The sequence below is a fragment of the Cryptomeria japonica genome, chromosome 2 (genome assembly GCF_030272615.1).
Source record: "Cryptomeria japonica chromosome 2, Sugi_1.0, whole genome shotgun sequence".
Classification (NCBI taxonomy): domain Eukaryota; kingdom Viridiplantae; phylum Streptophyta; class Pinopsida; order Cupressales; family Cupressaceae; genus Cryptomeria; species Cryptomeria japonica.
Window position 1 is genome coordinate 16035555 of NC_081406.1, and position 12362 is coordinate 16047916.

Here is a 12362-nt window from a genome sequence, read left to right on the forward strand (position 1 = left end):
TAGAGGTTTTGTCTTGTATAGAGTTATTAAGGTATTTTTACATTTAAGCTAACTTACAATGGTCATTTCCACAAACCAAGACCAAATTCTACTATGTTAAGGCCAACACATTACTCTCTCAAAATTTTGGCAAATAAGCATCGAACACTGCATACTTTCGAACAATTTCCTAACAAAATAGGTTTCGCTTTTGTGGGAAGCGAGATAACAGGGCCCTGATATTTGGATCTAGAAATATCTTGTGGATTAACAACGTTTAAGTGGGAAATAAAGTGCCTTGAAATTTAAAATATGATAGAACCCCAAATAAGCTTGAAATAGCATAAGAGAAGGCACACTAAAGCAAGGGCCCAAAAAGGAGTGTGAAATTGTAAGAGGTTACAATTTACAACAATACACTATCAAACATTCTTTCCAATAAAACTTGACCCCTTGGAATAGTGTTTTCCTTTAGTTGTATAACTTCATTTCTAAATATATTTTCCTTGCCTTCTTCATATTTCTCTACCTTGTATTGTCAATCAATAAGCTAGTTCTCAAAGTGATAAATGCAATTCAAGAAATCATAGATATGTTGGTCATCATTAAAGACCTATCAATTATAAATGTTATCTAGAATACTAAGCTTGATAAGGATTTATACACCATACCTGCATTGAGGGGAAATAATGGAAGAATCAAATATTGAAGCTACCATAATAAGGGCACCATCTATTACAACATTGTCTCTTTCAACCCATTTAATGTTGAAAGCATCAAACGCTTTAATGGTATCCTATACATAATTCCTATACATTCTCAAGCTTTTTTCTTTTACAATATACATGGCTTTGACTTAAGACACCATATTTTAGAATCAACGTGCACTCTAATGCATTTGACCCCATATTTACAAGCTATATTCAAACCAAGTAGCAAAATTTCATACTTAGCCACTTTGTTGGCGTGTTCAAAGTTTATCCCAAAAGTGAACTCATAATTTTTCTCTTTAGGGACACCAATATAAGCCCTACACCATCACCCTCTCTCGAACATGCACCATTAAAATTCATATAAAATTTTGATCAACTCCTAAAATTTAATGTGAGAAAAATAAGTTAGGGTCTACTTGCTTCTCAAATTCATCATCTCAAATTCATCATCACAATACCCAACAAAACAATCAAGTTCCATATTGAAAAGTAGTAAATTTTATTCTTTTCTTCAACTGAATTCTCCATGATATCCAACATCTTACTTTCTCTACAGTAATTGAACTTCTTTTCATGCAATGGTATAGCAAAATATGATAAGTTCATTTGAATGTTACCACAATTGGGGTTGCTCACTTCTTGAACAATAGCATACCCCGTTTGGCTATAAAGTATGGTAATGTCCATTAAATAAAGTTAACCCAAGTATGCAACAAGTTTCATTTCAGCCTCATTAACTATTCCAATTACATTTACTTTCTCAAAGTCCATGAAAAATCATTTTCCATAATATTTTGTGATTTTTAAACACAGTCAGTTCATGACTTATAATGGTATGACATTCTTCGATGCCCTAGAATCTAAAATGCAATTATATACTAGTAAGTCATTTACCAAAAAAGAGGTGTAAAATGGGACACCTATTTGTTATTTTATTGATATGGTGCCCAAGTAAATCATAGGTACATCTTGGAAATTGGTCTCATCTATGCCATTCTTGGGAATACCAACAGATTCATCTGGTTGAAAAAAATAGTAGGGGTGGTGATCTAAAATAATGTCCTTTCTATATGCTTGAGGATCCTTAGCGATTTTTCGACTAGCACTTAAAACTTTTTATTGACTCAATGCTTGGGCCAAATTAATTAGCTAGTAAGATAGCAAAGGAGTGAGAAGTGGAATATATTATAGTATTTAGTGTTAGGGATGAAAGCCATTACCTAATTACCAACATCAACTTTATTTGTGTTGACTACAAATCCAACTTCCTTAGTTGCCTCTAGTTTATCACTTGTTGCATATTCTATTTGCTTCTATTTTGGGATATATTTATTTCATAGGAATGCAATTGGTAGATGAATATTCTTTATAAGGGGGACTTGTTTGCATTTATATTTGCTTTCCTCTCTATATCATTGTTCCTTTTATTTTACTCTGCTTGTTTGTGTAGCTAGTTCCTCTGGAACAACCACACCCCCAACTTTGTCTTTGGCATCTACTTGCCTATTTTTTAGCCAATAATTACTTTGGACCTACATGACAATAACCTCGGTAGGGGCCTTGATATCTTAATTAAAAGGTTTTTTTCTCTTATACTATTGCCTCGTCTATTCCTTGAGCTTATTGTGATTATTTTTCAGTATCTCATATGCAACACAATGATTGTCATGATCACATTGAAATAATTCCATACCCTCGTATGCATCTAATTGATCCACATTAGCATGTTAATAATAATTGGGTGTACCTTTATGTTCTCGAAATCCTTTCTCTTTTTCAAGTGTTATAGTAACAACACATTTTGATTGATCACGAGGCAAATTACATACATCACACTAGAATGAATCTTATTAAAGATTCATGTGGTCCTTCCTTAAGGGGTTAGGGGTGTGTCTTTCTTAGTGTTATTGGGACCATTTTCTCATCATTTGATCCTAGTTTTTTAGACCAGACATAGTTGTAGGATCTATTGTGTAATCTTTGGCCCTCATTGAAATGTGTTGTGGTAGCATTGGAAGATACACCTTATTCGTTATTTGCAACCATATATGAGAGATCCTTCATGGATCCCATAAACTTGTCTAATTTATCCTCAACAATGAGGGGTTCAATATAATTTTTTGCACTTAGTTTTTAGAGCTCCACATAAAACATCTTGCTATCTTACTATACACCCTCAAGTTTCTCTCTAAGCTAAGAGTTGTGACATAAGAGTCTCTCAACAATTAAGAGTTCTTGTTTCACAGATAATAGCCCAATTTTTAATCAAATTTTGTGCAATGTATAATAAGACACATTGCCTCATTTGGACTCACTTTGGGAGAAACTTGTAATGTCCCAAATTAGGTGAATATTTTTATTCTTGCACTTAGCTCATTTTCCTACATTTCTTAGTGAACTAATATAGTGTAATCAGGGGAATGTTTATTTAATATTTTATGGTCATAATATAATTTATTATTTTATGGATTTGGGTCATTGAATATTAAACATTTATTGACCAAACTACACATTATATTTCCTTGGAAGCTTTCTATAGCCCTTTTTATAGCTTGCTTTGTAACGATCATTTTCAGGAGAGGTTTTCGAGTATCACTTGTCTTTGGGTGAATAAAGGGAGTTACATGAAATTAAAATCTAGTCTTTTCCCTCCAATTGAGGTATGAAATTTCTTGGGAACCCAATTTGGAGTACATTTTTTATTATTCCTAGTTGGAAGTCCTTCATTCAAGATTTTTGTAGGCACTCATGTTCAACAATCTTTCTTCTCTGGAAGAAAATCTAGAGAGTAATATTAGCCCATGGATTAAACCTCATGGGTTGTGAGGATCATAGGACAAAATGCCTATGATTTTGGGGGCAATTTCACCCATAACTTGCATAAGAGCTTCACAGGTTGCAGTTTCATTTATTTTGGTGTGTTTAAGGTTTGTAAACTTATGGTTTTTTCTTTCTATCATTTTTTGTTGTATATTGTTGTGTATTCGAAAACAAAAATTGATCTATAATATTATCCATTTGACTATTGCATCTATTGGAGTAAATGAGAGAAGTATTGTTGAGTTTTTGGGTGTTTTTTACTGTGGAAAATTGCCCAATTTGTTATGCGATGGTATGATAATCATTTACAAAATCATTTGAATATTTATAAATATCGAAATGACTATAACAATACCCATAAATGCTAAAAATATCAATGAGTATCATATGATAGATATTGTATTTCATATTTGCCCTCTTTGGTGCATTTCGGTGAAATTGGGTGTTTCAAATTCTCTTGTTTGATGAGAAAATCAATGTGGTGATTGAAATTTGGTAAATATTTGATATAGTACATCAATGGGTTGTGCCATTACTATCATTTTATATTAATTTTATAGAATTTTTATTTGGGAGGCGTTTCCATTACATATGTGGAGAAATTATTTCAATTTCAGAGTTGATTGACAAAAAAAAAAAATCAAGTTTTTGGAAGTAGAATAAAATTTCATTTTTCATATTTTCTTGTTGTTGCAAATTATTAATTTGGGATATACACTTTCTTTCTTTTTATAATAAAAATATTATTAAAATTAACTACTATATCGTTTATTTATTTCTTTATAGTAGTAATTTAATGGATTGCAAACTTTGGGCCCATTATTTCTTCATACTATAGTATAAAAATTCTCATGAACTCATCCCATGAGTCTATGATGCTATCTAGAAGGATTGTGTACCATTCCTTAGTGCTCTCTTCTAGTGACTGTAGAAAGAGATTCATCACAACATCCTCGTCTTCAATTTTATATTCATTAATGACATTAATAAAATGCCTAAGATCTTCTTCAATGGTGATACCTTGAAATTTAGGTACTTTCCCCTTAATCCCATTTGCAATGAGATTTGGATAACCCAAATTTGCTATAGAATTCAAATAGTTTGTATCTTTTTAATCCTATTGGCTATCTCATCGAGGCAAATCTCTGACTGTATCTCCTATGGTTGAATTCCACGTTATGTCCTAATTTTTGTTGTTTGCAATTTTATTGATTTTTATGCACATTATGTGCCTACTAATTTGGAATATTTTGTGCAATATTTATAATCAAATTTTATTGTTGAGCAACATTTAAATTTTGGTTCATTTGTTGGGTTTGCTAAGCCAATTGGGATTGTTGTAATGCAATATGTGCTTCTATATAAAGTTGTCTTTGTCTAAGTTGGTCAAGTAATTCCATGTGTTGATCTAATTCCCTTTCCCTACACTCATTTTTTTGATAATGTAGCTAGATTATCATCGTGGAATATAGTTGATCTTTCTTTTTCAACTTCTTAGGATGAGGTGGGAGAAATTTTATGTGGATTCTCCCTTGAATTACAAGATGTGGAGGAAAATTCCAATCTATGTCTATGTTTTCTATGTGCAAATTTTGGGTTGTTTCCCTATTTCCTACTTCAACATTTGTTTCATTTATTAGCTTGATGTAATCATGCCTAAGAGTTCTCCTACTAGTCCTAATCATATTATCAACCGAGTCATCTAATCTATATTAATGGTAATTCCTCGATGCATGTCTCCTAGTTGAGGTACCTACATTTTTAGTACTTTAAAAGTTATGCAAAGGAAACATACCTGGATTTATAATTTTATAAACTATTTCTATTATCTTTAGACACTAGGAGATATCACATTGTGGATTTATTGAATTTTAAACCACTTATCCTTCTTGATTTTGCAACTAAAATTTTGAGTATTCCTTTAACAGAGTCGTGTCATTCGTTAAATTAGGAGAAAGTTACTTCTATATTATCAAGGTTTTGAATTTATATCGACCAAAGACCAAATCTTCTTGGTTGCACCATGTTTCTTATTAACCCAAATCTTCAAATTGAAATTTGATTTTATCTTTCCCCAGCAACAACACCATTTATTATTTATGGACCCGAAATATCTAAGGATGGATAGTCTCCCAAACACCAAGGGTGCCAAACTTGGAAAAAATATCATGAAATCTATGTTCAAGTTAGGCAATTTAGAATAAATTAATTGGGTGGGTAGGCTCTCTATTTCTAGTTTTACAAGGTCAAGGGGGTTTCCTAAGGTGCTAAATCAATTGACAATATTGTCCTTTCTACAAACTATACTATTTAGACAATGTATCTCAATACCAATGTCACAATACAACTATGTGTCAGTTTGACAGTCACCGCCATACACCTTTTACAACAAAAAAATTACAAGGCACGAGGTTTAATGAAATAGTCAAATCTAACCTATTGCTAGTTGATCTTTATACCTAAATTTTGGAAAAATATCAAACCATCATTAAAAGGCATTGGTTTAATGAATTATTTTGGTGTTGGGGTGATGCAAAGTGGAGTTTATAATAGATCAATTCCTATTTTAGCAAGAAAACCAAGTAATGAATTTAAACAAAATTTGTAGTTTTGAAACCTTGATTTTAAATATTAATTAATATTTCGTAAAAGATTGTGCATCTCATAACACATAAGCAAACTAGGTTATACACATGCATTTAGAGAAAGAACAAGAAGTTTTAAAATAATTAGTTAATCTACTTATTAATCCATAGATAAAATTGAACATGTTCCCTTCACTATTATGAACAAAAACTATGCAAAATATTTATAGAGTTTTTACAGCCTTCTAGTGGACAAACTGATCACATATGTGTGTGTGTAGTGTACTATTTATGCTCATTACTATTTATATATATGTAAAATATGATGAAATCCCAAATTAGGGCTAATGATGTAAAATCAAGAGTAATGAGCATAAATAGTATGCTACAAAACAAATATGTAGACTCCAAGTACAAATCTAGAAACAAAGGAACAAAAAGGAACTTGTGTCTACAATTTGAGCTTGAAAGTGCTAGCTTACGTCAATAGGTGTCCTATTTGTAAAGGTGTCCGGTGAAGATATTGAAAATAGATTTAGGATTAGGATGCCGCTCAGAATATCTCTCTGAAATTTCGTCGAAAAAGTGTTAGACGTGAAACAATTGCCATTGTTTAAGGTTTTTTGTTTCTTCAAAGTCTAAATCTCTTTGTCTCAATCTACACTTTCTGAATCTATAATCCTTCCCTGCTAAACCTAAAACCTGCACACACAAGAGAAGAAAAATGGTGTTGGGTTAATAGGAATTTTCCTAGGTCAAACCCCAAATTTAGAATTAACCCTGTAATGAAGAATAAATAGAAAAGAGATCTTACCCTTGCAAGGAAGAGGCTAGATCTGGAATAAAATCTTGAATTGAAATTTTATATTGTCATCCATGAATCTCTCTTGTCTTAAGTCTTCATGAAAGGCCGATGTTGCTAGGTGAAAACTTGTGCATGCCTTCACGTAAACTTGGTCATGAATGTCATCTAGAATGCTTGAAAATTTGAATACTTGACCTCTCCTTCACTACCTTGAAGATGCTCGATTTCTTTCTCAATTGAAATTCTTGACGTGGAGTGAATTTCTTGATGGGAAATGTTTCAAATTAGGGGATAAGACTTGCTTTATACTTGACCTCGTAAAATGTGTTGAAAAATTACAAAGAAGATCGACATTGGGTATCTTTTCCCTCACAACTTTTTTTCTGTTGGAAGTATGCGTTGATGTGTTGTTGTGGTTGTCATTAATGTCAAACTTATTATTTTGTATTGGTATGGAATATCTATGGTGCAGAGTTATCTTGTTGTGTTGCTAACGTTGTAGTTGTTCTATTGGTTGTTCCGAAAGCACTTGGGTCTGGAATCTATTATTGGTGTTGAGTGTAGTTGTTAACTTCATTGGATATAATTTTTGTATTATGGATATGATGGTTTTGTGGTCCGGAAACATCTTTGTGTTCTTCGGGTGTTGTGGCATTGATCATTGTTGGTTGTGAGATTCTATGTTAGACCTATCCTTAGGTCCAAGTATGATTCGTGGAAGCGTGTTTAATATGTTATGGGTCTCATTGCAGTGTGTGGAGATCTAGATTTGAGTTATTTGCATTGGAGAGTATGTTGTTGATTGTTAATTGCTTATATGGATGCATAACATGTGGATATGTTGTTGGTTATGTTTCAGTGATTACAGATCAGTGAATTGATCTTTGGAATTTGTCTTTTGGTCCCCTCTTTCTCCTAGAGTGGATCAGTGTGTGTATTTTTGGTTTGGAAAGTGTATTTTGATTCAAGTTGACTTGGTTTAAGCTTTGATGATCTATCTTTTATATAAGGATGTGTATGCTTGAGTTGTGTAAGAGGTGTGGAAGGAAAGTGTGGTGAATACAGATGCAATGATAATCAGTGAGGTTCGGTAAATAGTAGACGAAGAGTTGCATTCGAATGATATGCAAGTTGTGCTAAGACTGTGACATAGATTTGAGACAAAGTGTTGGCAATTGAGATTAGAGTTGTGTGTGTTGATGTTGGTCACTCGATGCAAAGTTCAAGGACAACTTCATGATCAAAAGATCCTTCTTTTCATATCATTTTTGTATCTTGCCCTGAGTGCAATTAGCTTCACGTTTTGCAAGTCCTCTTTGTATCTTGCCCCATGAGCAGTTACCCTTGGCGTGTAAGTTTGGAGTAGTTAGCTCTTTTCTTTGTAATCTGATATACATAGTGGATATATTTTGTGGGCAAGTGCTCATCATGGTTTTTCCCTATTTGGGTTTTCCACATATAAATCTTGGTGTTCATGTGTTGGCTGAGTATTGAAGTTTAATTGTTTATGTGTTGTATTTAATTCTTGTTTTGGACTTATTCACCCCTTTCTCAGTCTTGCCTTGGGTTCTCTTACCTCCTATTTTTTCATTCATTGATTTTTTCCTATATTGGAATATTCATGCCGAGATAATGTGTGTCAACTTTAGCATAGTCAATTCTCTTAAATTGTTATATTTTTGTTTTAAGTTCATCTCGGCCAATGTGTCTTTATGTCTAAAGTGTTTGTGTCTTTGAACCTGGAATTTGGTTTAATAGTTCCTCGGTTCATTGGTTCATTGAGTCTTTGTATATTATGTCTTGGTCTCGATAAGTCTCACTTGTGCAGAAAGCTCGTGAGAAGAATGAACTTGAACCATTGAACCTTCATTGGTTCAAGAGTTCAATGGTTCAACAGTTCCACATTCAAAATGGAAGCTTTGTAAAAGAGGAGGCTGAAGGAGGGAAATGATCATCGTGAAGGGAAATATTCCAAGAATCTCGGTCATTTAATTGAAAAGATTTTCACTTAAGGAGGCAATCATTTTCTTGATAAGAGATCACGTGAAGTGATTTGTAATAAAAGCATGTGTCAGGAGTGTCATCTTCGTCGTAATTCAACACAAATGAATGAGTTGTGGTAATCATGGAACCGAATTTTAAGCTTTTATATCATTTTCAAAAGATTTGTGTGTTCATAAAGAAGCTAAATTAGGAAAGGTGGAGATTCGGTGCTAGAGGTAATTTTCTCAAAACTAGCAGACACTCAGTTGCATGAAAGGTGAGTTAAAAATCTTCGCCATCTCTGTCATTTTCGTGCTTCAAGGAAGAAACTGTTAATTTTTTTTGTAGTAGTCGTAGTGGGTGTTATTGCAACCTGTTTTAACATTGAAATTGAGACCCGTTCCACCAAAATTAGGGTCAGAATCAAGTCTTAGTTGCTCTCTTCCAAAATTTGGGGACACGTCCTTAGCCCATGCAGATTTAGATGAATTTCTAGAAAGAGATAAAAACCCCTCTGGTTCACCCATGACGGAGAAGATTGTGGATAGTGGATTGATAGAAGCTTTTGTTTTACTTCATGCTATACAGTGCCTTGAATTAGTGCTCAAGTGCATGAACAAGTATGACCTTGAACATAGATGTATTAGAAATGCAAATGGGGGTGTTCTATTGAGTGTAAATAGAGAAACTGTTATGGTTGTCTTTAAAATCCCTGCTAAGGATCCGTATGAGGATTGGACCATAACCACATCTTACAATTTTTTCTCAAAAAAGAAATCCCAATATAGAGGTGTTATAGCCAAAAATTGGCTCTTGAAATTTCAGAAAGGTGGTTCTAGATTGCCCAAGCCCTTAACCAGAGAGCATTTGACCAGGGAAGTAAGGGACATTGTTATTTTGTTTCATAAGGTGAAAGGGAGCCAACATGCTTTTTATTGGGAAGACTAGATGTACTTTTTCATCCAGGTCATATTGGATAAGAAGAGATATATAGATTGGACATGATTAATAGCTGAGAGATTACACGAAGGGCTAAGTAACTGCCTTAGAATTAAGAACTTATACATGTCCTCATACTTGTTCTATTGTTTGGCACGTGTCAGACCTTGGCTAGGTCTGCATCACGAGGAATGGGTTGATGGGATGAAAATTTATGATTACCATCCGCAACTTCAGCTACAGAAGTGCCATGAGGATTTCCGAAGAGTTCATGATGTGTTTGCAGGGAGACTAGTCTATGAACTTCAAGGGAATGTTAACAAGTGACTATCTGGTGAGGCTATGCAGCTAGTGAGTACATATGAAAGTTATTTCATTTAGTATCCTCAGTTCACCTACATCAGGGTTGGAGGGTTCGAAGGAGAACCATTTAAATTATTGAGGTTTTCCCTTTATCGCTTTGTGTTGATTGAATTGTGCATGCAAATTGTTCATATTGACAAGAAGATACTAGCAAGACAAAATTCAGGTGTTTCTTTACCAGTTGAATTGGGGTATTATGTTTGCCACACTGTTTCTAATGATTTGGACCTGGAGGTTGATTTTAAGAAGCTTAACCTTCAGCATTATGCATCTTGACCTAATTTCGACAGCAAAGGTTATGCTTAAGCGCATCTAGCCCTCAAAGAAGATTTCTCTCATGTCCCACAACTTGAACACTTATGGGAAGATTGTGGAGATGAATTTGAAGTGAGGAGGATAACATTTTCTAGGTTTATGGTGGATCAAATTATTACTTTCAACTTAGAATGAATGTAACAGGGGTTGTGGATAAGGGTGAAGATTTGATTGATCCACAGTATGAAAGAAAATACAGGGTTCCCCAATCCCTGGGGTAGAATGAGATAAGAAGGAGGAAGATCAAATCCAAATGAGGACATTCCCTATTATCCACAAAACTGAGCAATGGCTACAAAAACAGAGACTGGGAAAACTAGCAATTGAAGATTCTCCCTTTCCAGTTCAAAATGTTTTATCTAATAAACCTGTTAAAACTTGTGTTGTGGGTAGTGTAGACACCTAAAATTGTCCAATCTAATTAAATAGATATTTTATTTATTTAATTATCTAAGCTTAATTCTTCTATTAATTAAATAAATCTTTATTTATTTAATTAATTCATTTATCCTCTTCTAACCTTATTTCTCATTTAAATAAATACATTTATTTATTTAAATTATCCTTTTCCTAAATTAAATAAGTATTTTATTTATTTAACTGATCCCACTTCTTCTATTAATTAAATAAATCTTTATTTATTTAATTAAGTCATTAACCTTTTCTACCCATGACACATGTCATTCATCTCTTAATTCATACACTACCTACCCTCTAATCATAGCCGACCTCCTTTTACACCTCTCAATCTTATCCCTCCATTTCATATTGTGTCTTCTATATAAGGAGATGCTTCCTTCATTATCAAACCCTAATCAATCACCCTAATCATTCATTCTAATGAATCATCTTAAGGACTTGACTACACTACGATCCTACTTGCAACCACATTCCGTTCTTTGTTGAGCTCTTGTGCACATAAAATCTGAGAGCAAATATATCAAGCAAGATCAATGGAGATAGGAAGAATGGAGATCCAAACCCTATTGGACATGTGTGTAGCGTCCTAAAATTGCGACACTTGCAATTTTGACTGCATTTCGGTCTTCACGATGGCGACGCAACATGCAACCTGAATGGAGACCCCGAAACTCGCTCACGACACTGAAAACTGCATTTTTCAAGTACTCTGGCCTGAACCTCCTTGCACCCTGATGTCCCGGGAGGTGGGACCAGAGCGCCCAACGCCCTGGTCCCTGGGTCCTATTTTGGGCCCGGTCTCCTAAGGGGCTCGGGTCTTTTTGTTTGCAATTTAGAAATATACTTCCTTGGTCGGCCTAAGGTCGGGAAAATCAGTCTATCAGCCCTAAATGACAAGTATATAAACTACATTTTTCTCTCTCATTTAAAAAAAATAAGACATAGATGAGGGAAAAAGGCGTGGAAACTATACTCAAGCATTCAAGCATTCAAGCATTCAAGCAATTGATCATTTCAAGTCTCCATTCAAGGCTAAGTGTTGCATTCAAGTCAAGGATTCAACCATTGAAGAGGAGATCACTTATTACATGCTACATACTACAACATACAACATCTAAACCTTTGCACATAAGGATACAAACATCCTTAGAACAAGGTATTAGTACTTGTTTTACATTACAGTCATTTACATTTATAGCTCTTGCTCATTTCTTGGTTAATTCCAAAACCGGGGTTTGACCTAAAGGCAAACCCCTAATCCCTAACCCCCCAATCGTCTTCGCTTTTCTGTGTGTAGGTTGCAGGTACGCAGCTGAAATTGAAGATCTGGAATCCTTGTGCAGAGACGAACAGATCCCCTTTCGTTTCGCGGATTTTTCGGAGGACCGTGGCGCCGGGCGTCATCGTCCCGACAACTTTTGCTCAAATTTGCAAGACAGC